Source organism: Pristiophorus japonicus, chromosome 25, assembly GCF_044704955.1.
Source record: "Pristiophorus japonicus isolate sPriJap1 chromosome 25, sPriJap1.hap1, whole genome shotgun sequence".
NCBI lineage: Eukaryota > Metazoa > Chordata > Chondrichthyes > Pristiophoridae > Pristiophorus > Pristiophorus japonicus.
The window spans coordinates 26,699,560-26,727,129 of NC_092001.1; the positions used below are offsets into that span (position 1 = coordinate 26,699,560).

Here is a 27,570-nt window from a genome sequence, read left to right on the forward strand (position 1 = left end):
TCTTCATAAGCTACTGTCAGCGGATACCACAGTCACACTGCAGAAGTCCATCTCCGTGAGCCAAGCATTCATGACCTCGATCTGTGGCTCTTGGCAGATGACTCATCCTCAGGACTCAAACCCGGAAACTACTGTGCACAGAGTGGTGCCTTTTAGAGGCTGGACTGTAGAAAGTGAACCTTATCCGGGCGAGAGAACAGGCCCCCGAGTCCCTTAACTCAGAGTCCATGGTCAGATCAGCCATGATCTTATTGAATGGCAGAGCAGGATCGAGAGGCCGAATGGCCGACTCCTGTTCCTATTTCTTCTGTTCTTTTGTTAATCATTTAAGGAGCTTGAATCATTGATGAAGTTTTCTCCCCTATCTTACTTTATACACTCTGTGTTTAGGAGACTGGTTTAAAATATTCACTGCTCATGCGACAAGGAACTTTGGGCGACTTTTGTTCAATTTATTTACAGTAAAAATAGCCTCCAAAATAATGTTTCTGCCTGGGCTTAAACCAGGGACTTTTCGCATGTGAGGCGAGTGTGAAAACCGCTACACTACAGAAACGTTGTGCCGAAAGTCATCTTAGGAATATAATCAAAGCTTTAACCTACCCAGCTGGCCGAAACTTCAGGAGCTGGTTTTACGAGAATACAATGACGGTGTTGGAGTGGATTTTCAGACAAAGCAAAGCATGATGGGGTAAGCCACCACGAAATGAACTTTGCACCAAGAAGCCTATCTGCTGTCCCTGATATGAACTCTGCAGCAACAAGTGACTCCTGGCCAGGTGCGGGCCACTGTTTCATCGAAAGCTTTGCAACAGAATAACTAACCACAAAAGAAGATAAAGAGGAAGGGCCCGCAAACTCGCACCATGCTATCAGCTTTCACTAGGACTAAAAAGTTGAATGTAAATGAATTGCGTTGCCATATGGATCGATTGGTTTTTTGTAAATGAATTTAAATGATTGTATTCCGCCCCCTGTAAACTGCTTAGAACCATGCGGCACAAGGCACTCGGGGAGATCGCTGGATCTCAACTCTTCTCCCAGAGCTCTGTTAGCAATAAAGTTGTCTCTCGTCCCTTACCAGAGTCTATGTCAATGTATTTTCACGAACAGTGGATGCAGAGAGGATGTTTCCACCGATGGGGAAGACTAGAACTATGGGCATGATCTTAGAATAGGGGTCCGCCCATTGAAAACTGAGATGAGGAGGAATTTCTTCTCTCAGAGGGTAGTAAATCTGTGGAATTCACTGTCCCAGAGAGCTGTGGATGCTGGGAAATTGAATATATTTAGGACAGAAATAGACAGTTTCTTAAACAATCAGGGGTTAAGGGGTTATGGGCAGCGGGCGGGGAAGTGGAGCTGAGTCCATGATCGGATCAGCCATGATCTTATTAAATGGTGGAGCAGGCTCGAGTGGCCGTATGGCCGACTCCTGCTCCTATTTCTTATGTTCCTTATACACATCAACATCCTGAGGGTCATCATTGACAAAGTAGATGTGGGCAAGCCTGGCTTGCTCATTCTGCAGAACATGAGATTTTTAATTTTAAGGTCATGCGTTCGAGCCCCACCTTGCGTGAATTATTTTCCTTAAACTTTTATGTTGCTTTCACGGGATTTAACCCACACATTCAAAAATGAGTTCGATATGTCTCTTATGGCTAAAAGGATCAAGGGGTATGGAGACAAAGCAGGAAAGTGGTACTGAGAGAATGATCAGCTATGATCATAGTGAATGGCGGTGCAGGCTCGAAGGGCCGAATGGCCTACTACTGCACCTATTTTCTATGTTTCTATGTTTCCCCTTGTGGGGGAATCTAGAACTTGGGGGCAAAGTTTTAGAATAAGGGGTCATAAGAACATAAGAATTCGGAGTAGGAGTAGGCCACCCATAACCCCTTATTCCCTGAAGGTTTAAGGGTCGCCCATTTAAAACGGAGATGAGGAGGAATTTCTTCTCTCAGAGGGTGGTGAATCTTTGGAGCTCTCTGCCCCAGAGGCTGGGTCATTGAATATATTTCAGGTGGAGATAGACAGATTTTTGGATGAGGCCATATGGATTGAATTGGAGAAAGGAAAAGGGGCGATCACACTACTGGGAATGTACGAGAGACCTCCGAACACCCAGAGGGAGATATAGGGTCTGGTTATTGTGATTCAGCAAGGAAACTATCGATCCTGGAGGACAAATACTCTGTTCCAAAGGAAACGGACCCAGCCTCACCAATTGATCAGTTAATTAATGATGTTTTCGCGTGAAAGCAACATAAAAGTTTAACAAAACTTAGTCGCCCAACCCTGAACCCACGACCCTGAGATTAAAAGTCTCCTGCTCTTCCGACTGAGCTAGCCGGGCTTGGCAAATGTGGGATCCTTGACGTATGTCAAATATTGTGGGTGGATTAATGATGATTGAAATCATGATTGAGTATCTCACAGACATGAATTATGGAGGTCCTTCAATGAGCATTTCTTTAATTGTGCAAAAGAAGATTGTGGGTTCATTAATGATGTTTTTCCATGAAAGCTGCATTAAATTAAAATAAATGTAATCACCCAACGTGGGGCGCGGACCCACGACCCATAGATTAAAAGTCTCATACTGTACCGACTGAGCTAGCCAGGCTTTTGCCCAACGCAGGTTTTTATCGGTCATTGCAGCCAGGCGCCTGTTGGCTCCGCCCCAGATGTTGAAACTTGCTGTTGAAACTTGTGTGGTGTTTATCACGTTTGCTTTACACGCAAAAGGTCCCTGGTTCAATCCCAGGCAGAAACATTATGTTTAAACTTTATGTGGATGAACAATCAGAGGCGATTTTAGTCTCCTGGCAAATGCTGCCTGACTTGCTGAAATTTCCAGCATTTGCTGTTTTTATTTGCTATTTATTCTCCTGGCAAAAGGGCTCCCTTATTTATTCATTCCTCTTTATTTCACTTCAATAAATGGATAACATTGACTGAGAGAAAACGGATCCACCGGGGACGTTTTGCGTGTGAGGCCAACGTGATATCCGCTACACTGCAGCCCATCAAAGGGCGAGAAACCACTGAATATAAAGGATGAGCTCACAAATATCAGGGGCAGTACAGTCTGGTCAACGTTACACCCTCCTTTCTTATTCAGCAGAGGCATGAACGGGAGTCAGACGCCACAAAGTTTAATTAAAGACACAAATACAAGTAACACTTGCAAATCTTTTCAGTGTAAAATTCTTTCAATTTATTTGAAATCCTATTGCGTTGAAACTGCAAATACGCACGGTGGGATATTACCTTCACTACTGATTGTATTTTCTGTGCACGATAGGAATAACTGATGCTGTTAAATTTGATAATAAATTTGCCCCAGATCCCTGAAGACTTTGAACCAGAAAGCTAAAATACAGTGATTAAAATGCGATATGGTTTTCGAGTTAAGATGCAAAGCACAGGAAAAATGATTGAAGTATGGACTGTTCCTGAGTTAGCATTTGTTTGATTGTGCAACAGAAGGTGAGGGGTTAATTATTGATGGTTTCCCGTGAAAGCAAGAGAAAAGTTTAAGAAGAAATCATACGGTGCCTGTCAGGTGACCGCTGCTTGTGATACCTGGTGGCAATGGGCAGGGATTTTAAAGCCCCTTGTATTGCAGAACCTTCATATAGACGAACATCTCCAGCTTACTGTGTAGGTCTCATGGTGCAACGGTAGTGTGTCTGACTCCAAATCAGAAAGTTGTGTGTTCAAATCACTTCGGGGTCACTGTTCTCTTGGATATTTTTCTTCCAGAATTATTATTTCCTTGGCTGTTTGGCAAAAACCAGGCCCTTGCTCCAAGGTCTGTCTCACTGTTTCCCCGGTGTCAGGCAGAGATACGCCTTCTGCCCTCATTTATTTCATGTGACAGGACCCAAAAGTTCAAAATCAACCTGCAGGTGGCCAGAAGCACCACTGAATATTCAGAGTGGCAGAGGACGCATGACCCAATGGATAAGGCGTATGACTTCGATTATAACCGCGAAGTTATCAGAAAATTGCAGGTTCGAGTCATGCTTTGGTCAACTAAGCTCGCTGCGTGAAATTTCTTCTAAAGAGTTTCAGGATGGCCGAGCGCTCTAAGGTGCTGTGTTCAGGTCACTGTTTCCTCTGGAAATGTCGGTTTATGTCCCATTTCTTATATTTAATCATTGAGCAGAACCCATTTGTTTTATCACCACCAACTCCTTAAAAGTACGATTCAGCAGTCCACCTGCTCGCTTTACATTTCCGTCTGACCTGGTACTGAAGTTTGTTCATTGTTTTGTAGACCGGCAATCATATATTTTGCCCTGAGCATGTGAGGAACTTTTATCCCGATCTCGTTGGGTTTAATTTTGGTAATCTGGTGCTGAAAGTGGACATGTTTCCGCAGTGTAACGGTTAACACGTTCGCCTCACACGCGAAAGCACCTCGGGGGAAAATATTTTCTGGAGCTTTCTCATGCATGTTCAGAGGAGAGTTTGTTCTCCTGTGAAAGGTCAAGAGATCATAAGAACGTAAGAGTTAGGAACAGGAGTCAGCCATTCGTCTCATTTTCAAGTTTTCAAGATCTTTCCGCCCGGTTTCGGACCGGGGACCTTTCGTGTGTGAGGCGAATGTGATATCTACTACACTACGGAAACACTGTGATAGAATCTATCTGAGGATAAAACCGCAGCTCTAACCTACACAGCTAGCCGAGAATTCCAGAACTTGTTTTAAGAGAATAGAATGAGGGTGCTATATTTAAGAAGGCTGTATGTGTTACCTTCGACAGCGTGGATCATTTTCCGTGCCGTGGGAACCTACTATCACAAGGGCAGACATCGATGACGAGGTCCAACACCGCCTCCAGTAATACAGCACAGCCTTAGATCACCAGAGGAGGAGACTGTTTGAAGACCAGGACCTCAAATCTGGCACCAGGCTTATGGTGTGCAGAGCGGAAGTGATACCTGCCCCGCAGTATAGCTCCGAGACATGGACTATATACAGCAGACATCTCAAATCACTGGAGAAATACCACCAGGGCTATCTCCGCAACATCCTGCAAATCCCCTGGGAGGACAGACGCACCAACATCAGTGTTCTCGCTCAGGCCAACATCCCCAGCACTGAAGCACTGACCACACTCGACCAGCTCCGCTGTGCGGGCCACATTGCCCACATGCCCCACACGAGACTGCCTAAGCAAGCGCTCTGCTCAGAACTTCGACACGGTAAGCGAGCCCCAGGTGAGCAGTGTCATTTATTTTACACTACTCTATATAACTGTACCTTTTAATGCTATACATGACTATAACTAGATATGAACTGTAACCACAAACATACTTTTCCACCAGGGGTGCACTTGCAGGAGACACTGCATACCTGTTCCACACAGGTATATAAAGGCAGGTCTCAGGCAAGTGTGGCACTCAAGAGCTGTGAAATAAAGGTGCAGGTCAAGAGTGACCTTGACTTTAGCATGTGCCTCGTGTAAGTCTGTACTGCAGGGTCAGGACTTTACATGGCGACGAGTTACGGGATCACAGAATCCACAGAATTGGTACCAACGGCTCAGATGAGAAATATAATGCTGGAGACAATTGGGAGGACTTTATAGAAAGGCTCCAGCAAAGCTTTGTAACCAAAGACTGGTTGGGCGACGATAAGGCACACAAGAGAAGAGCCCATCTCTTGACCAGCTGTGGCTCGAAAACATACGCCTTAATGAAGGACCTGCTGGCACCCGAGAAACCAGCAAGCAAGTCGTTTGAGGAGTTGAGCACATTGGTGAGAGACCACCTGAAGCAAGCGAGCAGCCTACATATGGCCAGGCACAGGTTCGACAACTACAGACGCTGTGTGGGCCAGAGCATACCCGACTTTGTGGCGGAACTTCGGACGTTGGCGAGTTTATGTGTGTTCTCCAATGAACTAAGGAGAGAAGTACTGAGAGACTATTTTATTGAAGGAATAGGCCACGCAGGCATATTCCGAAAGCTTATAGAGACCAAGAACTTGACCCTAGAGGCAGCAGCACTGATCATACAGACATTCTTGGCAGGAGAAGAAGAAACAAGGTTGATCTACACTGCGGGTACGACAACTAACGAAACATTGGAACAAGGGGTTCACAGCTTGAAACAAGCCGCGACACCCACACACAGACAAAGGCAGGAGAGCAGGCTTTCAACAGCAGGCAGTGGCGCCAGAAGCCATGAAGGGCGAAATGAACGGCCATTCACACCTCATCAACCCACAATGCGATCAATCATCTTCAGAATGAGAGAAGCTCAAGAGAGATCAGCCAGACGCAGCTCATCCTTTGGCAACAATGGAAGCGGTCTGTGCTAGAGATGTGGGGGAAGGCACTCAACAAGGGGGTGTCGATTTCAGCATGCTGTTTGCAGAAACTGCAACTTTCCAGGGCATCTGGCTCACGTGCAAAAAAACAGTAGCTCGGCTGGTATACGAATCAGAAGGGTCGGAAAGCGGACCATAAGAAGGTGGGGACAGTGCCCGGGACACCGATATACAGCGGGTCAACACGATCAATGTCCACTGTTCTTACAACAAGACGCCTCCAATAATGATGAGGGTCCTACTCAACGGGATACCCGTCAACATGGAACTGGACACGGGAGCTAGTCAATCCCTCTTGAGCGTTCAACAATTTGAACAGCTGTGGCCACACAAAAGCAACAGACCAATACTCACAAGGATCGACACAAAACTAAGGACCTATACGAAAGAAATCGTCCCAGTCCTTGGCAGCGGCATGCTCTCTGTCACACACAAAGGGACAGTGAACCGATTTCCATGTGGATTGTCCCCCGACATCTCCCAACGTTGTTGGGAAGAAGCTGTCTGGCAAAACTAAATTGGAAATGGGATGATGTTCACACCATGTCGTCAGAGGAACGGACCTCCTGCTCAACATTTCCAAGTCATTTTGAACATCTCTTTCAGCCTTCAAAGGGGCGAAAGTTAAAATCTACGTCACACATGATGCCAGACCGGTCCATCACAAGGCCAGAGCTGTGCCTTATGTGATGAGGGAAAAGACTGAACACGAACTGGACCGGCTTCTGCGGGAAGGCATTATCTCACCCGTGGAATTAAGCGACTGGGCAAGTCCCATCGTCCCCGTCATGAAGCCTGATGGATCCGGACGAATATGTGGGGATTATAAGTCTACGATAAACAGGGTCTCCCTACAGGACCACTACCTGCTGTCCAGAGCGGAGGATCTATTTGCCACATTGGCTGGAGGAAAACTTTTCTCGAAACTAGTTCTCACATCTGCGTATATGACGCAAGAACTGACCAAAGAGACTAAGCTACTCACCACCATCAACACACATCGAGGCCTTTTCACGTACAATGGATGCCCATTTGGCATCAGGTCGGCAGCTGCTATATTCCAGCGCAACAGGGAGAGTCTGCTCAAGTCCATCCCAGGGACGGTTGTATTTCAAGACAACATACTTATCACGGGCAGGGACACCGACTCCCATCTCTGCAATTTGGAGGAAGTACTAAGTCGATTGGATCGGGTAGGCCTAAGAGTTAAGAAATCCAAGTCTCTGTTTCTCGCGCCCGAGGTTGAATTTTTGGGCAGAAGGATTGCCGCTGATGGAATCTTCCCAACAGAATCCAAAACAGAAGCAATTCGCCTGGCACCCAATCCCTGGAATGTCTCAGAACTGTGCGCCTTTCTCGGTCTACTCAATTACTTTGGAAACTTTATGCAGAACTTAAGCACGCTGCTGGAGCCTTTCCATGTGCTACTCAGGAAGGGGTGCGATTGGTTTTGGGGGGACACCCAGGAACGCGCCTTCAATAAGACATGCAACCTTCTATGTTCCAACAGTGTTTTGGTTTTCTTTGCTCCAGGTAAAAAGCTAGTTCTCACATGTGATGCGTCAGCGTATGGGGTCGGGTGCGTTTTACAACATGTCAATGATGAGGGTAAATTACAACCCATAGCTTACGCCTCAAAGGTCACTTTCGCGGGCGGAGCTCGGGTACTGTATTGTTGAGTAGGAGACGCTCGTGTGCGTGTACGGTGTCAAAAAGATGCACCAATATCTTTCCGGGGCCAAGTTCGCGTGAGAAACTGACCACAAACCCCTCACGTTCCTGCTATCCAAGTGCAAGGCAATAAACGCCAATGCCTCGGCGCGCATTCAGCGGTGTGCACTCATGCTAGCGTCTTACGACTATACAATAAGGCACAGACCAGGCACAGACAACTGTGCCGACGCGCTTAGCAGGCTATCCCTGGCGACCACGGAAGGGTCCGACGAACAGGACTGTGAGATGGTCATGGCAATCAATGCCTTTGAATCCACAGGTTCACCCTTGAAGGCTCGCCAAATCAGAGCTTGGACGACCAGCGACCCCACGTTATCCTTCGTCCAAAGATGTGTTTTAACTGTTGACTGGGCAGAGACTCGTGATGCCTGCTCCGAGGAGATCAAACCTTTCCAGAGGCGCATGCATGAACTATCACTACAGGCAGACTGCCTGATGTGGGGCAGCTGAGTAGTTATGCCCTTGCGAGGTGGAGAGGCGTTTGTCTGGAAGCTCCACCGCGAGCACCCAGGGATCGTCCTGATGAAGGCCATAGCCAGATCCCACGTCTGGTGGCCTGGCATTGACGCGGAGTTGGAGCTCTGCGTCTGGCGGTGCACCTTTTGTGCCCAACGCATTAATACACCAAGGAAGCCCCCTAAGCCCCTGGCCCTCGCACAGCAAACCGTGGTCGCTGGTGCATGTAGACTATGCGGGCGCATTCATGGGCAAATGTTCCTCGTAGTCGTCGATGCATTTTCAAAGTGGATCGAATGCAGCATTTTAAACTCGAGCACCACCTCCACCACTGTGGAGAGCCTTAGAACCATGTTTGCAACGCATGGAATCACTGACATATTGCTCAGTGATGATGGTCCGTGCTTCACCAGCGCAGAATTTCAAGATTTCAAAGTTGACCACGGCATAAATCACGTTCATACGGCCCCGTTCAAGCCGGCCTCCAATGGCCAGGCGGAACGAGCAGTACAAATCGTGAAACAAGAATGCTAAAAATTCAAGGTCCCACGCTGCAGAGCCGCGACTGCTGCTGACATACAGACCTCGTCCGCATTCGTTGACTGGGGTTCCCCCCGCGCAACTATTGATGAAACGAACCTTAAAGTCGAGACTCCCTTTAATCCTTCCAGACATGCATGAAATTGTTGAGGCAAAGCGCCGGAAGCTAACTGAGTACCATGACCGAAATTCGAGGGGGAGGTGGAATGAGATAGAGGACAAAGTGTTTGTGCTGTACTATGGCCGGGGTCCCAAATGGTTTGCAGGGACAGTAACAGATAAGGAAGTAAACAGGCTACTGTGGTACAAATGGACAATGGCCAAACCTGCCGGAGGCATGTAGACCAAGTAAAAAGTAGATTCACTGATAACACTGCAGAACCAGAGGCAGACTACAAATTGGAACTCACACCACACCTGGTGGACAGACAGAGGGAACAACCTGAGAAAAGGGCTGTCTCAACAGACAGCCCAGGCGAGATACCAGCAATCACACCCGAAAGAAAAACAGGCACCAAGGCAAACAACTAAACCACAACTAAGACGCTCCACGCGAGAGCGTAGACCACCTGAGAGACTGAACCTATAAAGACAATAAGACCTTGGGGGAGGGTTATGTCATGTATCTCACACTACTGTATATAACTGTACCTTACCATGCTATACATTACTGTAACTAGATATGACCTGTAACTAAAGCGTACTTTACCACCAGGGTGCACTTGCAGGAGACACTGCATATCTGTTCCACACAGGTATTTAAAGGCAGGTCTCAGGCAAGTGTGGCACTTGAGAGCTGTGAAATAAAGGTGCAGGTCCAGAGTGACCTTGACTTCATCATGTGCCTCGTGCATGTCTGTACTGCAAGGGTCTGGATTTTACAGGCAGAGGAAACGTATCGGGCACACACTCAAAGCCTCCCTAATAAAATGTAACATCCCTACCGGCACCTGGGAGTCTTTGTTCCTCGGGTTGAGTTGCTTGTGCTGCGTGATCTATGCCGGATCGATCATCCTCTGCCACGTGGTTTGTCACAGCACGTTTGCACATTCACAGGAGGTGCCCATCGTTGTGCAGCCTTTGCACACATAGTGCTTGAATCGACATGGATGGGCACGATGATTACCCCCGCAGCACCAACACGGTGCTAATAGATTTACATTCACCCCCGATGGCGCACTCTGAGTCATCACAGGTCTTGCAGCCACAGACGTATAAGACCTGCCATATGCAGTTCGGCCTGCTAGCGACATCATTTTATGCACAGTACTTGCGGGTGAGCTTCGTTGTTGAGAAGGTATCGGTTTGGTGTTTTCGTCCGTGGCCATGTATGCCTGGGCGATCGCGATGGCCCTGCTCAGGTCTCGGGTTTCAGCAGCCAGCAGCTTTCGAAGAATGACCTCGTGGCTGATGCCCAGCACGGAAAAGTCCCACAGCATTTGCCCCAACGCAGCTGCAAAATCGCAAGGTCCCGTTAGGTGTCTCAGGTCGGTGACATAATCCGCCAGGTCCTGGTCCCCGGAGCGATGGTGCGTGTAAAAACGACATCTGACCATGAGGATACTCTCCTTCGGCTTGAGGAAGTCGCAAACCAGTGTGCACAACTCTGAATATTCCTTCTCCGTTGGATTTGTCGGTGTGAGCAAATTCTTGATGCGGCTGTATATTTTAGGCCCACAGACGGTGAGGTGAACCGCCCTGTGCTTGGCCATGTTAGTGTCTCCTTCCAGCTCGTTGGCCACAAAGTACTGGTCGAGCTGCTCGACGAAGGCTTCACAATCATCACCCTCTACGGATCTCTCTAATATTCCAACAGCAGCCATGGTTGCGTGAAGTTTCGTATTCTGTTACTCATCGCCAATTGTTGTGTATAGAAGAACTCCCCGAGGCTGAGTACTGTAACCTAAACTTAGTGTGACCTTATTCTTCTTTGTTACAACTCCAGAGTGCCTGAACATCATGGCAGCCTACCTTTTATACTGGCCCTGTGTGGGCAGGTGACCATTCGGATTCCAACAGTCGCGCCCTCTGGTGGCAAGTATTACAGAGTTACATACATCACATAATTGTTATCGTTAAGAAGTTATAATTCCAATGAATGCCTATATCGTGCGAAAGGAGCCTGTTTGTAGGACAAGGCTACATATCAGGAAGGAGTGTAGTTAGATGACAAGGGAAGTGATACTCTGATTATAAGTTTGGTGAATTAAAGAGTAAATGCTGGAGGCACTGAGCAGGCCAGGCAGCATCTGTGGAGAGAGAAACAGAGTTAACGTTTCAGGTTAATGACCTTCCATCAGAAGTTGGGCAGTTGTGTTAGGTAATACTATTAAAAGTTTCAATTGTCACATAGCAGGGGTAAGGAAAAGATATAAAATGTGGATTTTGGAACAGATAGTTTCGGATCCGATTAATGTTTGATCAATTTGTACACCGACCTGGGAACTGTAACGTGTTGGAGTTCTTCGGCTAACATTCGCAAGGTTTGGGTGTAAGTACTGTTGTTAGGTGTATGTTTAATTATTGTCTGCTTAATAACTCTGACATTTAATGTTGCGGACCCTATTACTGCACTGTGCCTGTTCCAGCTCTGTTTGGAGCAACGACCCCTTCAATCCGTCGCTTACAGGGACAGTTGGATTCACCGTTTCTTTGTTTGGTGAAATTTCAAAGATTGAAAGCGGCGCACATCAATCTGGTCACCGACTCACTAACCGAGACACGCTGCTCCCGTGAGATGGAAACCCAGTTACTGTTTCAAGCTTGAACGCAGGTACAAGCAGAACTCATTCATAGAAAGTCCAAGTCCCTGAGGCACCTGATTATTTGCACCGAACTCCTTCGCAAAGAGTTGCGGTTCGTGTGGGGTGATTTGGGCACATCTTTCCCCACACGACAACACTTCAAACATAACTCAACGGCTGGAAAGCGCTTTGGGGCGTCATGAGTTCCTGAAAGGTGTTATAGAAATGCAAGTCCTTCTTTGCAAAAGTTCGATGCAATTTCAAAATTCTTGGCGAAACTGAGGGCTCGTCCAGGATTTGAACCCGGGACCTCTCGCAAAATTCAAGTATCAACCCTGAAGCAAGAATCATATCCCTAGACCAACGAGCCAACTGTTTAACAAATATGAAGATAAGTTGTAACCATTATTGAAGCATTTTTAGTGTGTTGCTGTTCTTGATCGGAGGTGCACATGAGACGGAATCAGTGACTTTGCTTTTTCGAACTGTCTTCTGAAGCACCGCACGGTCCCACTCCGACAGTCAATGAGCTGTTGGGACATTAGTGTATCCAGGCTGCGGGTGGTCACCCCGGGCGCTGCAGAGGGGTTTCTGCATTAGTTCTAGAGGGGACAGTATTTTTCCCCTTCTCTCTTCCTCTTGTCAATATCCCTGTGCTTTGGCTTCCCTATTTATTCCCCTGTCTCAGTTTCTAGTGTTTAAAAGGGAACAAAAGATGAAATGGGTGTCACTGTGGAACAATTTCTCTGACACAAAGTTAGACACACTACCGTTGCACCATGAGGTCTAGGTAGGTAGCCGTTGATTTTCAAGTTCATATATGAATATATACAAATATATCGACATGTATCGTAACTGTTCCCTGGTGGTCGAGGGTTTAAGATCTGGCGCACCAACCTGGTTTCAATCCTCGATCAATTCATCACATAAAAATAATTGAGGTCTGTGAGACGATTAATAATTGCTGTAATCACCATGAATACCAGTACTGTCATGTATCTCACACTACTGTACATAACTGTACCTTACCATGCCATACATGACTGTAACCAGAGATGACCTGTAACCACAAGCTTGCCTTACCACAAGGTGTGTATTTGCAGGAGACACTGGATACCTTTCCCAGACAGGTATATAAGGACAGGTCGCAGGCAAGTGTGGCATTCGAGAGCTGCGTAATAAAGGTGCAGGTTCTGAGTGACCTTGACTTCAGTATGTGCCTCGTGTGAGTCTGTACTACAGGGTCAGGACTTTACAGTGGCGACGAGTTATGGGATTACAGAATCCACAGAATGGCGACCAACGGCTCAGGTGAAAAATACAATGCTGGAGATAATTGGGAGGACTTTATAGAAAGGCTCCAGCAAAGCTTTGTAAACAAAGACTGGTTAGGCGACAATAAGGCAGACAAGAGAAGAGTCCATCTCTTCACTAGCTGTGGCTCGAAAACATAGGCTTTAATGAAGGACCTGCTGGCACCCGAGAAACAAGCAAGCAAGTCGTTTGAAGAATTGAGCACACTGGTAAGAGACCACCTCAAGCCAGCAAGCAGCCTACACATGTAAGCTACCTCGGACCCGTGCCAATGGTCCCCGTACACCGAGCACAGGCTCAGGAAAACCCCGGGGGAGAGGATATCCCGGTCACTGGGCCTTCCAGCAACACTGAACAAGTGACCGGTCTGAAACTTTCCAGTGTTATAACTTGCAACTGAAGCATCCAACTGTCAAGGTGGACGAGCGGTCTCCTCTGAAAGCAGGTTCAAATCCCACTACTGACATTCAGTGTTTTTAATTATAAAACTCATTTGTTTGGACACCACTCTGAAGTGCTTTGGGACTTCCATCGAACTTAATAAAATGACCTCACTTCAATTTCAAACAGCGATATCAAAGTTACTTCCCAAGCCGGGAATCAATCCCGGGTGGCTGTAACGAAAGGAATGGATTTGTGAAGCATTGAAAGGTGCCCTCTAAATATCTCGCACTGCTCATTTAAAAACACGGTGACAATTTGTTTCAGTGCAAAAGAAGGCAGGCTCGAAGGGCCAAATTGCCGACTCCTGCTCCTGGTTCATGTGTTCTGATACAGTGCACAGATCAAATGATTAAATGATCAACTCTCCCTCAGTTCGCATTTCTTTCATTGTGCAAAATAATTTATGGGTTAATTAATGATGTTTTCCTGTGAAAGCAACATAAAAATTTAAGGACAATAAATCGGCCAACGTGGGGCTTGAACTCACAACCTTGAAATTAAAAGTCTCATACTCTACCGACTGAGCTAGCCAGGACTGCTTACGTTGTATCTTCCTGTCGCTGATGGCTGCCAGGGGCCTGTTGGCTCCGCGCCATGGGATTATCTCGAACTTCAAACCTCGAAACTGGTTCTCCGAATTTCCAAGCCCCTTGTATTGCAGAACCTTCATTTCGACGAAAATCTCGACTACACTGTGTAGGCCTCGTGGCGCAACGGTAGTGTGTCTGACTCCAGATCCGAAGGTTGTGTGTTCAAGTCGGGGTCACTATTCTTTCAGACATTTTTTTTCCAGAATTAGTATTTCCTTTGCTGTTTGACAATAACCAGACCCTTGCTCCAAGTCTGTCTCACTGTTTCCCCGGTGTCAGGCAGAGATACGCCTGCTGTCCTCATTTATTTCATGTGACAGGACACAAAAATTCAAAATCAACCTGCAGGTGGCTACACACAGCACTGAATAGTCAGGATGGCCTGACTGGTATCCCTACCGCAGTGGATAACCTCATATTTCCCACATTATACTCCATCTGAAAAATTACTGCCCAGCCATTGAGCCTATCGATATCGCTTTGCAGATTGTTTGTGTCCTCCTCACAACTTGCTTTCCCACCGATCTTTGGATCATCTTCGATACATTACCAACATGTCGAGCACAGAACCAATTATTGACCAACTGACTTTCCGTCAGTTAGCATTTCTTTCATTGTACAAAAGAAGATTATCGATTCATTAACGATGTTATATCATGAAAGCAAAATAAAAGTTAAACGCAAATAATTTGCTCACTTGAAAGGAATATTTTTGTTTGGTGCACTTCCGGTCAGAGAGATGTTGTGAAAGGAACTTTTTGCAGAGAGAGGGATTGAATATTTCAGCTTGTTGCTGAACACTTCTCTCTGGGCACAGAATTAGGCATCAGTTTCTGTAGTGTAGCGGTTATCACATTCGCTTCACACGCGAACGGTCCCCGGTTCAAGCCCGGGCGGAAACATTATTTCTGAAACAAAAGCTGGTTTTAAATGTTCATTGTTCATGTGGCAATGGCCTCCTTCCGTGCTGTAAACTTCTCTAATTCCATGATGTGCAATGAACATTTAAAACCAGTCTCCTAAAATAGAGAATGTGTAAAATCAGAAAGGTAATAAAACTTCCTCAATGATTCAAGTTTCACAAATTATTAAAATTAAGTTGTTGAAGTTTCGACTGTCCCTCAGTGATCATGTTAGCATTTCTTTCATTCTGCTAAACAATGCTATCGGTTAATACCAGCAGATATAAGCCGCATTTCAAACCCGGAATCAACTTATTCATTATTCACCCTTCCTCGTTCCAGTGCACAGATGGTTATTTATACTCCATCCAAGAAACTCAAATCCAACTTCTGACATTCCTTATTGCTAATTTCCAACTCATTTGTTTTGACACCACTCTGAAGTGCTTTGGGTCCTCTGTGTAATTTAATTAAATTACTTCACTTTAATTAAAAACGGTGCGAGCAAAATTACTTCACCAACTGGGAATCGAACCCCGGTAGCTGTCGTGATCAGAATGTTTTTGTGAAGCATTTCAATATGCTCTCTAAAAATCTTGCATTCCTAATTTACAAATAAGGTTACCATTTGTTTCAGTGTGAAAGAAGGAGATTGAAAATGACAACAAAAACACCAGGCAGCGACTACATTAAGACAAATTCAAACTTTTCACAAAGTTAGATTTACGAAGTAACGGCTGAGCTAAAGTTGGCACTAACCATTCCCATCAGAATTTTAAATGTTTCTATGAGATCCCCGCTCATCCTTCTAAATTACAATGGATGAAGGCCCAGTTGATCCAGTCTCTCCTCATATGTCAGTCCGGCTTGCCCCTTATCCTTCGACTGTGTCCCCTGGTTCTGGACTTCCCCAACATCGAAACATTCTTCCTGCAGTTAACCTGTCCCGGCCCGTCCAAATTTTAAATGTTTCTATGAGATCCCCTCTCATCCTTCTCAACTCCAGTGAATACAGGCCCAGTTGATCCTGTCTCTCCTCTTATGTCAGTCCTGCCATCCCGGGAATCAGTCTGGTGAACCTTCGTTGCACTTCCTCAATAGCAAGAACGTCCTTTCTCAGATTAGGAGTCCAAAACTGAACACAATATTCCAGGTAGGGCCTCACCAAGGCCCTGTACAACTGCAGTAAAACATCCCTGCTCCTATACTCAAATCCCCTCGCTATGAATGCCAACATACTTTTGCATTCTTCATCGCCTGCTGTACCTGCATGCCAACTTTCAATGACTGATGAACCATGACACCCAGCTCTCGTTGCACCGCCCCTTTTCCAAATCTGCCGCCATTCAGATAATATTCTGCCCTCGTGTTTTTGCCCCCAAAGTGGAAAACCTCACATTTATCCACAGTATACTACATCTGCCATGCATTTGCCCACTCGCCTAACCTGTCCAAGTCACCCTGCAGCCTCTTAGCGTCCCACTCACAGCTCACACCGCCACCCAGTTTAGTGTCATCTGCAAACTTGAAGATATTACACTGTTACATGTTCATTACATGTTACAATGAACATTCTGAATTAGACACCTCAAGTAAATTGCGTACAATTAACATAAGTACACAAGGAGCAGGAGTTGGCCATTCGGACCCCCGAGCCTGCTCCACCATCCAATAATATCGTGGCTGTTCTGATCCTGCACCCCTGCTCTTTTTATACTCCTCTCGAGTTTCTGCAGTGTCGAGTTCTCGCTATCTGTCCTCAGCTTCCCTTTTTCCTTTATCTTAACCTATGTGTCCCTTGGGAATTTTTATCCCCTATCTGACTTTACTCACTCTGTGTTTTAGGAGACTGGTTTAAAATGTTAATTGCTCATCATGGAATCAGAGAAATTTACAGCACGGAAGGAGGCCATTCGGCCCATCGTGTCCGTGCCAGCCGACAAACAGCTCCCCAGCCCAGTCCCACTTTCCAGCTCTCGGTCCGTAGCCCTGTAGGTTACGGCACTTTAGGTGCACATCCAAGTACTTTTTAAATGTGCTGAGTGTTTCTGCCTCTATCACCCTTTCAGGCAGTGAGTTCCAGTAATTTCCCCTCGAATCCCCTCTAAACCTTCGACCAATTACTTTAAATTTGTGCCCCTGGTTGTTGATCCTTTTTCTAAGGGAAACAGGTCCTTCCTGTCCACTCTATCCAGGCCCTTCATAATGTTATACAGCTCAATCAGGTCTCCCCTCAGCATTCTCTGTTCCAAGGAAAACAAACCCAGCCTTTCCAATCTCTGCTCAGAGCTAAAATTCTCCAGTCCCGGCAACATCCTCAAAAACCTCCTCTGTCCCCTCTCCAGTGCAATCACGTCCTTGCTGTAATGTGGTGACCAGAACTGCATGCAGTACTCTAGCTGTGGCCTAACAGTTCAAGAATAACCTCCCTGCTCTTGTATTCCAAGCCTCTGTATAATCGATCTGGACAGCAGCCTGTACTGTCGAGTGGAGATCGTGGGAGGCTGAGCCTTAGTGGAATCGGAGAGGAGGAAGTTCTCTGCTGATCACCATGCAGTCACCCACAATTCCTCATTCTTTATGCGGGACTGTTTTACTGTAAGTTGGGGTGGATTAGTGAAAGAGTCCATGTCATTACTGGCTTGCAACAAAATATATTTACCCAACGTGGGGCTCAAAACCCCAACCTTGAGATTAAGAGTTTTATGTTTGACCAATTGAGCTTGCTGGGCTTGGCAAAGCTGTGGATCCTTGTGGTATCTCAAATGTTGTGGGTGGATTAATGATTGAAATAATGATTGGGTATCTTACAGACTTGAATTATTTTTGTCAACTTGTCATCGGGAACATTCTTCCTGCATCCTCGTGAACCTTGTCTGAACTGCCTACAATGTAAGTATATTCCTCCTTAAATATGGAGACCAAAACTGTTCGCACTTCTTTCATTGTGCAAAAGAAGATTAATTCCCTTGAAAGCAACATAAAAGTTTAAGGAAAATATTTCACCCGACGTGGGGCTCGAACCCATGACCTAGAGATTAACAACCTCATGTTCTATCGACTGAGCTAGCCGGGCTTCTCAACATCACTCCTGTCAATCCACTTCAGTTAGTGGTCAATGCTGATCCTAGGCTGTTGATGGCGGGGGATTCGGCGATGGTAATGCCGTTGATTGCCGGGCCTGCTTAAGTTGCATCTTCCTGTCGCTGATTGTTGCCAGGCGCCTGTTGGCTCCGCCGCGTGGGTTTATCTCGAACTTCAAACCACGAAACAGGTTCTCCTGAATTCCAAGGTGTGTACGGAGATCAACCATCAAAAGCTCTGTCATTAACAACAGGGGCTCCGGCAATTTTCTGATCGCAATGCGCTTTCAGTCATTGTCCTTAAAATTGCGGACGTGTAAATTGGGGACTTTAATGAATTTGAAAGGAACATTGTTGTTTGGTGCAGTTCCGGTCAGAGAAATGTTTGTGAAAGGAACGTTTTGCAGGGAGAGGGATTGAGCGCCTGTTGGCGGAAACATTTTTGAAATGAAAACTTGTGGACGATAAAATGGAACAAGAGAAGTCCGGGGTACATTGTCACATGATGCAAGCTATCTCGGACCCGGACCAAAGCTCCCCGTACACCGAGCACAGGCGCAGGAAAACCCCGGGTAGAGGATATCCCGGTCACTGGGCCTTCCAGCAACACTGAACAAGTGCCCGGTCTGAAACTTTCCAGTGTAATGACTTGAAACTAGAGCATCCAACAGTCTCTTGGGATCCCTTGGAACTTCAGGGGATGCGCTCCCTGGTGGTGGAACATGGGAGTGCATGCTTTACAGAGACACAACATCACTCCCCCGCCAAAGTCAAAGTGAAAACTTTTTACAAGGTGAGGTGGTCGGGAACCTTTCTTTCCCTGGTGGACTGCCTCGGTACAAATGTCTGTTCTTGTGTATTGGCTGTGCCCTCGCTAGGCTGGCGTGTTGTTGGCCCTGCAGGGAAACTGGGTGAGTCTGGCCTTGCTGGGCTGTTGGGTGTGATGGGTTCGATTTCCTGGTCCGTGGTGGTGTCGTTGATCTTTTGGGTGTGTGTTGCGGGTTCGAAAGAGGTGATGTCTGCTGTGGGTTGTTCTGGGCAGCCTGTGAACTGCAGCCTCGTTTGGTCCAGGTGCTTTCTGCAAATTTGTCCATTGTCTAGTTTGACGACAAACACCCTACTCCCTTCTTTAGCTATCACCTTGCCCGCGATCCACTTGGGACCATGTCCATAGTTTAGCACATACACAGGGTCATTCAGATCAATTTCCCGTGACACAGTGGCGCGACCATCATTTACATTTTGTTGCTGACGCCTGCTCTCTATCTGATCATGCAGGTTGGGGTGGACCAGCAAGAGTCTGCTTTTAAGTGTCCTTTTCATGAGTAGCTCAGCCGGGGGCACCCCTGTGAGCGAGTGGGGTCTCGTGCTGTAGCTGAGCAGTACTCGGGACAGGCGGGTTAAAAGTGAGCCTTCTGTGACTCGTTTGAGGCTCTGTTTGATTGTTTGTGCTGCCCGCTCTGCCTGCCCATTGGAGGCTGGTTTAAACGGGGTCGAGGTGATATGTTTGATCCCATTGCGGGTCATGAATTCTTTAAATTTGGCACTGACCGTATGTCAGGCAGGCCGTGGGTGGCAAATATGGCCCTCAAGCTTTCAATGTTGGTGGTGGCGGTGCTTCCGACATTATTTCACATTCAATCCATTTTGAAAAAGCATCCACCACCAGCAGAAAATTTTACCAAGAAATGGGCCTGCATAGTTAACATGGATCCTCGACCCTGGTCTGGAGGGCCAGGACCACAAACTTGATGGTGCCTCTCTGGACGCGTTGCTCAACTGAGCACATACACTGCATTGCCGTACACAGGAATCTAAGTCAGAATCGATACCGGACCACCACATGTGGTATCTCGCAATTGCTTTGATCATTACTATACCCGGGTGTGTGCTGTGGAGATCCGAGATGAACGTCTCCCTGCCCTTTTTTGTTAGCACTACGCGGTTACCCCACAACAGGCAGTCTGCCTGACTGGACAGCTCGTCCTTTCGCCGCTGGAACGGCTTGATTTGCTCTTGTATTTCAACGGGGATGCTGGTCCAGCTCCCATGCAATAAGCAGAGGATCTTGGCTGGTCCAAGTCGTAATCTGGCGGGCCGTAACAGGTGATTTATCATTTTCAAACGCTTCCATGACCATCAACAAGTCAGCGGGCTGCGCACCAATCAAAACGTTTGCAGGCTGCGACATTTCCACCCCTGTGGTGGGCAATGGTAGCCGACAGAGCATCCGCACCATTCTCAGTGCCTGGCCTGTGGTGGATTGTCTAGTTATACGTTGAGAACGTGAGTGCCCACCTTTGTATGCGGGCTGAGGCATTAGTATTTATCCCCTTGTTTTCAGCGAACAGAGATGCGAGGGGCAGCTGATCGGTTTCCAGCTCAAATTTGAGGCCAAACAGAATCTGATGCATTTTCTTTACCCCGAACACACACGCTAATGCCTCTTTCTCAATCATGCTGTAGGCCCTCTCGGCCTGAGACAAGCTCCTGGAAACATAGGCGACAGGTTGCAACTCCCCCGCAATGTTAGCTTGTTGTAATACACACCCGAATCTGTACGACGACACGTCACATGCTTGCACAAGTCTTTTACACGGGTTATACAATACAAGCAGCTTGATGGAGCAGAAAAGGATGCTGGCTTTGTCAAAAGCAAATACTTGTTTTTTTTCCCCATACCCAGTTCTCACCTTTGTGCAATAACACATGTAGGGGCTCTAAAAGGTTCTTAACCCCGGTAGGAAGTTACTAAAATAGTTGAGGAGTCCAAGGAACGACCGCAGCTCCGTGACGTTCTGTGGCCTGGGCGCGTTCATGATAGCCTCTTTATTGGCGTCTGTGGGCCGAATGCCGTCGGCCGTGATCTTTCTCCCCAAAATCCCCACTCTGTTGCCATGGAGACGCATTTCGACCTCTTCAGCCGCAGCCCTACGCGATCCAGTCGCTGGAGGACCTCCTCTAGGTTTTGTACGTGTTCGGCGGTGTCCAGACCCATAACCAATAAGTCACCCTGAAAGACCACCGTGTGTGGTACCGACTTGAGTAGGCTCTCCATGTTTCTCTGGAAAATCGCTGCAGCCGACTGTATTCCAAACGGGCATCTGTTGTCGCTGAACAGTCCCTTGTGCGTGTTGATGCAGGTGAGGCCCTTCAAAGACTCCTCCAGCTCCTGCGTAATGTAGGCCGAAGTCAGGTCAAGCTTGGTGAACGCCTTGCCTCCTGCCAGCGCGCCAAATAGGTCGTCTGTCTTTGGTAGTGGGTATTGGTCCTGTAACGAGAAACGATTAATAGTTACTTTATAATCGCCGCAAACCCTGACCGTGCCATCACTATTGAGTACTGGAACAATCGGGCTGGCCCACTCGCTGAATTCCACTGGGGAGATGATGCCCTCGTGTTGCAGCCTGTCCAGCTCGATTTCCCCTCTCTCCTCATCATGTGAGGTACCGCTCGCGCCTTGTGGTGAATGGGTCGTGCCTCTGGGACCAAGTGGATCCGCACCTTCGCCCCGCAAGAGTTTCCAATGCCTGGCTCAGAAAGGGAAGGAAATTTGTTCAGAACCTGGGTACATAAGGCCTCATCGACATTTGATAGCCTTCGGATGGTGTCCCAGTTCCAGCGGATTTTCCCCGCCAGCTCCTTCCAAGCAGTGTGGGGCCATCGCCCGTGAAAATCCAGAGTGGCAGTTCGTGCACCGTGCCCTCGTAGGTGACCTTGACCATGGCGCTGCCCAGGACAGTGATACGCTCTTTGGTGTACATTCTCAGTTTCGTGTGGATGGGGCTTCGGGCTGGTCTGAATGCCTTGTTGCACCACAGTCTCTCAAACATCTTTTTACTCACGATGGATTGGCTGGCGCCAGTGTCCAGTTCCATGGTTAGGGCGAAGCCATTCAATTTTACATTTAGCATTATAGATGGACATTTCGTCGAAAATGTGTGCACCCCGTGTACTTCAGCATCTGCCTCCTTTCTCTGATGCTCGAAATTGCTTTGATCCACCATGGACCGATCTTCCTCTGCCACATGGTGTTTAGCAGCTTTTGCAGAGCTTGCAGCTCATTCGCAAGCTCGTTGGAGATGCCCCATTGTTCCACAGTTCTTGCAAGCATACCCTCTGAAGCGGAATGAATAGACTGAATGGAAGCCTGCACAACGCCAACAATTTGTGAATTGCCTTGCACTCAACCTTTGTTGGGGACCCTGAGTCATCTGGGTCACCTGAGGCCTGCTGGCAGTTGCAGACTCGTGGGTTCTGCCCTGTACATTTCTGCTCACAAACACAGTTCCAGTTAATTTATGAACATTGCTCGCACTTGTGTGCTGAGAGATTTGTTTGGTGTTACCACTGGTGGACATAAATACCTGTGTTATCGCAATGGCTTTACTGAGGGTCGGTGTCTCTACAGCCAAAGGTTTTCTTAGGATTTGCTCCAGTTCGTGATCAAAGTCACATTATCCTGCAAGTCGCCTTAGCTCGGCGATGTAACTCGCCACTTCCTGACCTTCAGATCGCTGGCACGTGTAGAAACGATACCTCGCCATAGCACGCTCTCCCTTGGGTTAAGATGCTCCCGAACCAGTGTACACAGCTCCTCATACGATTTATCTGTGGGTTTCACCGGAGCCAGAATATTCTTCACGAGACTGTATATCTGAGCCCCACAGACTGTGAGGAGGACAACTCTCCTTTTTGCAGTACTTCCTTCTCCGTCCAGCTCGTTGGCTACAAAGTACTGGTTTAACCATTCGACATAGACTTCCCAGTCCTCACCTTCCGAGAACTTCTCCAGGATGCCCACAGTTTGCTGCAAGTTTGTGTTGGATTCATATACTCGTCGCCATTTATTGTGTTCCTAACACAGATGATGCTGCACATGGGAGGTTAAAGTAACAGTGACCTCACTCTTTCATAAGACACTCCAGAGTGAGGAACTGGCCTTAGGGGCCGGCTTATATCTAGTGCTCCCAAGTAGTGCTGGGATCCCTTGGGACTTCAGGGGATGAGCTCCGTGGTGGCGGAACATGGGAGTGCATGCTTTACAGATACACAACACATCCGTTGCCTCAACTTTGATTTCTGCCATCATCCCTTGTGTTTTACCTTCGCCGCACCTCCGCCACGATCTCTCACCGTTCCTCCACCACGATCTCTCACCGTTCCTCCACCACGATCTCTCACCGTTCCTCCACCACGATCTCTCACCGTTCCTGCACCACGATCTCTCACCGTTCCTCCGCCACGATCTCTCACAGTTCCTCCACCACGATCTCTCACAGTTCTTCCACCACGACCTATCACCGCTCCTCCACCACGATCTCTCACCGCTCCTCCACCACGATCTCTCACCGTTCCTCCACACTGATCTTCCCGCTCCTCCGCTGCACCTGGGTCCCGCCGATGTTCCTGCACACGCACCAAACGGCGACCTGTGTTTTGATGACGTGCAGCAGAGCAGGTCTCCAGCCGTCCTGGTTAACCCTTGCCACTGGAACAAAGCCTCGCTCTGTCAATCCCGTGTGGTGGCTGGTGTGCAACGGTCACACCACGTTAAAACATTCCACCCACAGGCATCTTCCACCCTTTGATTGGAGTTCAGGACTGGAACATCGGATCCTTCATTGAAACACCTGTGAACCCATGTGGAATTAAGCCTTGCTCGTTCGAGGACCCGACTATGATGATGACGATGAGGATGTGTAGGACCTTACCAAATGCCTGCTGGAAACCATCAGATTAAATCTCGTAACACCCGTCCCTTGATTCAGTTTTCACTGACCTTGCCTTAGGAAGGCTATATTGTCTTTGGAGGGAGCACTGTGTATCGGTTTCCCAGAATGATACCTGGATTCCAAGGTTTAACTGGACCCACTGGAAATTAGAGGGTCGAGCAGTGGCTGAACGGGTCTCCTGTTCCTGTGCAACAGGCTCGAGGGGCTGAATGGGCCTCCTCCTGTTCCTGTGTATTAGGCTCGAGGGGCTGAATGGGCCTCCTCCTGTTCCTGTGCAACATGCTCGAGGGGCTGAATGGGCCTACTCCTGTTCCTCTGTAACAGGCTCAAGGGGCTGAATGGGCCTACTCCTGTTCCTGTGCAACAGGCTCGAGGGGCTGAATGGGCCTACTCCTGTTCCTATGTAACAGGCTCGAGGGGCTGAATGGGCCTCCTGCTGTTCCTGTGTAACAGGCTCAAGGTGCTGAATGGGCTTCCTCCTGTAGCTGTGTGCAAGGTCTGGGAAACAAAGGGTGGTGATATGGGAAAACATAAACGAAATGGTATTGTGTTAAAAGGGAAGCAGAAGGATTGAGTGATTTACACACAGAAATCTTTGAAGCTGGGTAGATAAGTTGCTAGGTTGTTTAAAAAGAATACAGGGCCCTTGGCTTGAAATGTAGTGAAATAGAGGACAGCAGCGAGGAAGTTATACCATATCTTTTCAATCCCGGTTTAGGCCTCAGTTGGAGAACTGTTTACAGTTCTGAGCACCACAATTTGGGAAGGATATCAAGGCATTGGAGAGAATGTAAGAAATATATAAGAAACATTTTCTATTGTTGTTGAAGACACAAACACAGGCATTCATCGAGAATCAACCTGCAGGTGACCACACACAGATTAAAGAGCCAGAGAGACCGACAGAATCGGGAAACAGCGGCAAATAGACAAGAGATATTGACAAGGACTGAAAGCACTTTGCGATCAGAACATTTACGGCCCAGCTGTGGTTAATGACACGGCTTTTGAAGATTGATCTCCGTACATGCCTTGAAATTCAGGAGAACCGGTTTCGTGGTTTGAAGCTCGAGATAAACCCACGGGGCGATGCCAACAGGCGCCTGGCAGCAATCAGCGACAGGAAGATGCAACTTAAGCAGGCCCGGCTAGCTCAGTCGGTGGAGTATTACACTCTTAATCTCCGGGTCGTGGGTTAGAGCCCCATGTTGGGTGAATTATTTTCCTTAAACTTTTATGGTGCTTTCACAGGAAAACATCATTAATGAACCCATAATCTTCTTTTGCACAATGAAAGAAATGCGAACTGAGGGAGAGTTGATCATTTAATCATTTATTCTATGCTCTATATAAGAACACAAGAAACAGGAGCAGGAATCGGGCATTTGGCCCTTCGAGCCTGCCTTCTTTTGCACTGAAACAAATTATAACCGTGCTTTTAAATGAGCAGTGCGAGATATTTAGAGGGCACATTTCAATTCTTCACAAAACCATTCCTTTCGCTATAGCCACCCAGGATCGGTTCCCGGTTTGAGAAGTAACTTTGATATCATTGTTTGCAATTGAAGTGGGTTCATTTTATGAAGTTCGATGGATGTCGCAAAGAACTTCAGAGTGGTGTCCAAACAAATGAGTTTGCAATTAAAAACACTGAATGCCAGGAGTGGGATTTGATCCCACACTTCCAGAGGAGACTGCGACCTAAACACAGCACCTTAGACCGCTATGCCAACCTGACCGTTGGAAGCTTCAGTTACAAGTTATTACGCTGGAAAGTTTCAGACCGGGCACTTGTTCAGTGTTACTGGAAGGCCCCGTGACCGGTATATCCTCTCACCCGGGGTTTTCCTGAGCCTGTGCTCAGCGTCCGGGGAGCTTTGATCCGGGTCCGAGGTAGCTTGCATCATGTGACAATGCACCTCGGACTGCTCTTGTTCCATTTTATCGCACATTTGTTTTTGATTTAAAAATAATATCAGAAGTGGGACATGAGCCCGCAACTCAAGAGAAGATAGTGACCTGAACACAGAACCTTGGACCGCTCGGCCATCCTGACTGTTCAGTGCTTTGTGTGGCCACCTGCAGGTTGATTTTGAACTTTTGTGCCCTGTCACATGAAATAAATGAGGGCAGCAGGCGCATCTCTGCCTGTCACCGGGGAAACAGTGAGACAGACATTGCATTGTGTTCAGGTTTAATCACAGCAATATCCGCAGTCAGGAGCTGAAAAGGACGAAGAGCTGTAAAAACACAAGAAAAAAGCTAAGAAATGTCAGCAATTGTGGTAAACTCTTTAATGTGTTTCCTGCTCGTTTCGTGGTGCGGTGCTCACAGAGGGAGCCCGGATTCAGAAAGTAAATCTTTCATTCAAAATCTTTAAAATAATGACATGCAACTAAATAAACTGCGTGTCGGGGGATGGGAATGGATGAAGATTATTTGTTTTATTCCCCATTCATTACCGACAGCGTTGTTTTGTAGAATTGCTACTGAGGGACAGTGGAAACTTCAATAACTGAACTTTAATTATTTAAGGATTTTGAATCATTGATGAAGTTTTCTCCCCTATCTTATTTTACTCACTCTGTATGTTGGAGACTGGTTTAAAATGTTCAGTGCTCATGCGACAAGGAACCTGGGGCGACTTTTGTTCAATTTATTTTACAGCAAAAATAGTCTCCAAAATAATGTTTCTGCCCGAGCTCGAACGGGGTACTTTTCACGTGTGAGGCAAACATGATAACCACTACACTACAATTAAAGTAATCTTAGGTATATAACCAGAGCTTTAACCTACACAGCTGGCCGATACTTCAGGAGCTGGTTTTACGAGATTAGAATGACGGTGCTATATTTAGGAAGGCTGTGAGTTTGGCAGGAATTGACCTCGTGTTTCCCAGACTTTACACACAGGAACAGGAGCTGGCCATTTAGCAGCGAGTGGTTAGGATCTGGAATGCACGGCTTGAAAGGGCGGTGGAGGCAGACTCAATCTTATCTTTCAGACGGGAGTTGGATAAGGGTCTGAAGGAAAAACAATTGCAGGGCTACGGGGAAAGGGCGGGGGAGTGGGACTCGCTGAGAGTCGGCACGGGCTCGATTGGCCGAAAGGCCTTCCGTGCTGTAACCATTCCATGATTCGATAAGTTCGTGGCACATTTCAGAGTGTGGGTGGGAGCACAACATTGCAAAGGGACATGGATTGAGTCGGCAAAACTAGAGGCATCTGATTCAGGAGATTCGCGGGGCGTGGAAATTTCGGAGTTTAATGACTTTGAAAGGAACATTTTTTTTTGTGCCGTTTCGGTCAGAGGTTTTCCATGAAAGCAACATTAAATGAAAATAAATACAATTGCCCAACGTGGGGCTTGAACCCACGACCTTGAGATTAAGAGTCTCATGCTCTACCGACTGAGCTAGCCGGGCTTCTGTGCAGCGCAGTTTTTTATCATTCATTGCAGCCACGCGACTGTTGGCTCCGCCCCAGATGTTTAAACTTGCTGTTGAAGAACTTACAGGGTCTTCTTGAATGGTGGACCAGGCTCGTGGGGCCGAATGGCCAACTTCGGCCCCGAATCCTTACGTGTTTATGCGGAGCTCCTTCAGGGTAAACGAGCCAAAGGAGTACAGCGGAAACGTTGCAAGGACACCCTCAAAGCCTCCCTGGTAAAGTTCGACA

The 27,570-nt window shown here is 47.3% G+C and overlaps 4 non-coding genes across 4 annotated transcripts; 1 reads left to right on the plus strand and 3 right to left on the minus strand.

Moving 5' to 3' along the window:
* Positions 1 to 483: 483 nt before the first annotated feature.
* On the minus strand, positions 484 to 556 carry trnav-cac (transfer RNA valine (anticodon CAC)). Its single transcript has one exon. It is a non-coding gene; the product is annotated as a tRNA-Val (tRNA).
* A 13,485-nt stretch (positions 557 to 14,041) lies between these two features.
* Positions 14,042 to 14,116, minus strand: trnak-uuu (transfer RNA lysine (anticodon UUU)). Its single transcript has one exon. It is a non-coding gene; the product is annotated as a tRNA-Lys (tRNA).
* An 884-nt stretch (positions 14,117 to 15,000) lies between these two features.
* trnav-cac (transfer RNA valine (anticodon CAC)) lies at positions 15,001 to 15,073 on the plus strand. The gene has a single exon. It is a non-coding gene; the product is annotated as a tRNA-Val (tRNA).
* A 12,171-nt stretch (positions 15,074 to 27,244) lies between these two features.
* trnak-cuu (transfer RNA lysine (anticodon CUU)) lies at positions 27,245 to 27,317 on the minus strand. The gene has a single exon. It is a non-coding gene; the product is annotated as a tRNA-Lys (tRNA).
* Positions 27,318 to 27,570: the final 253 nt, after the last annotated feature.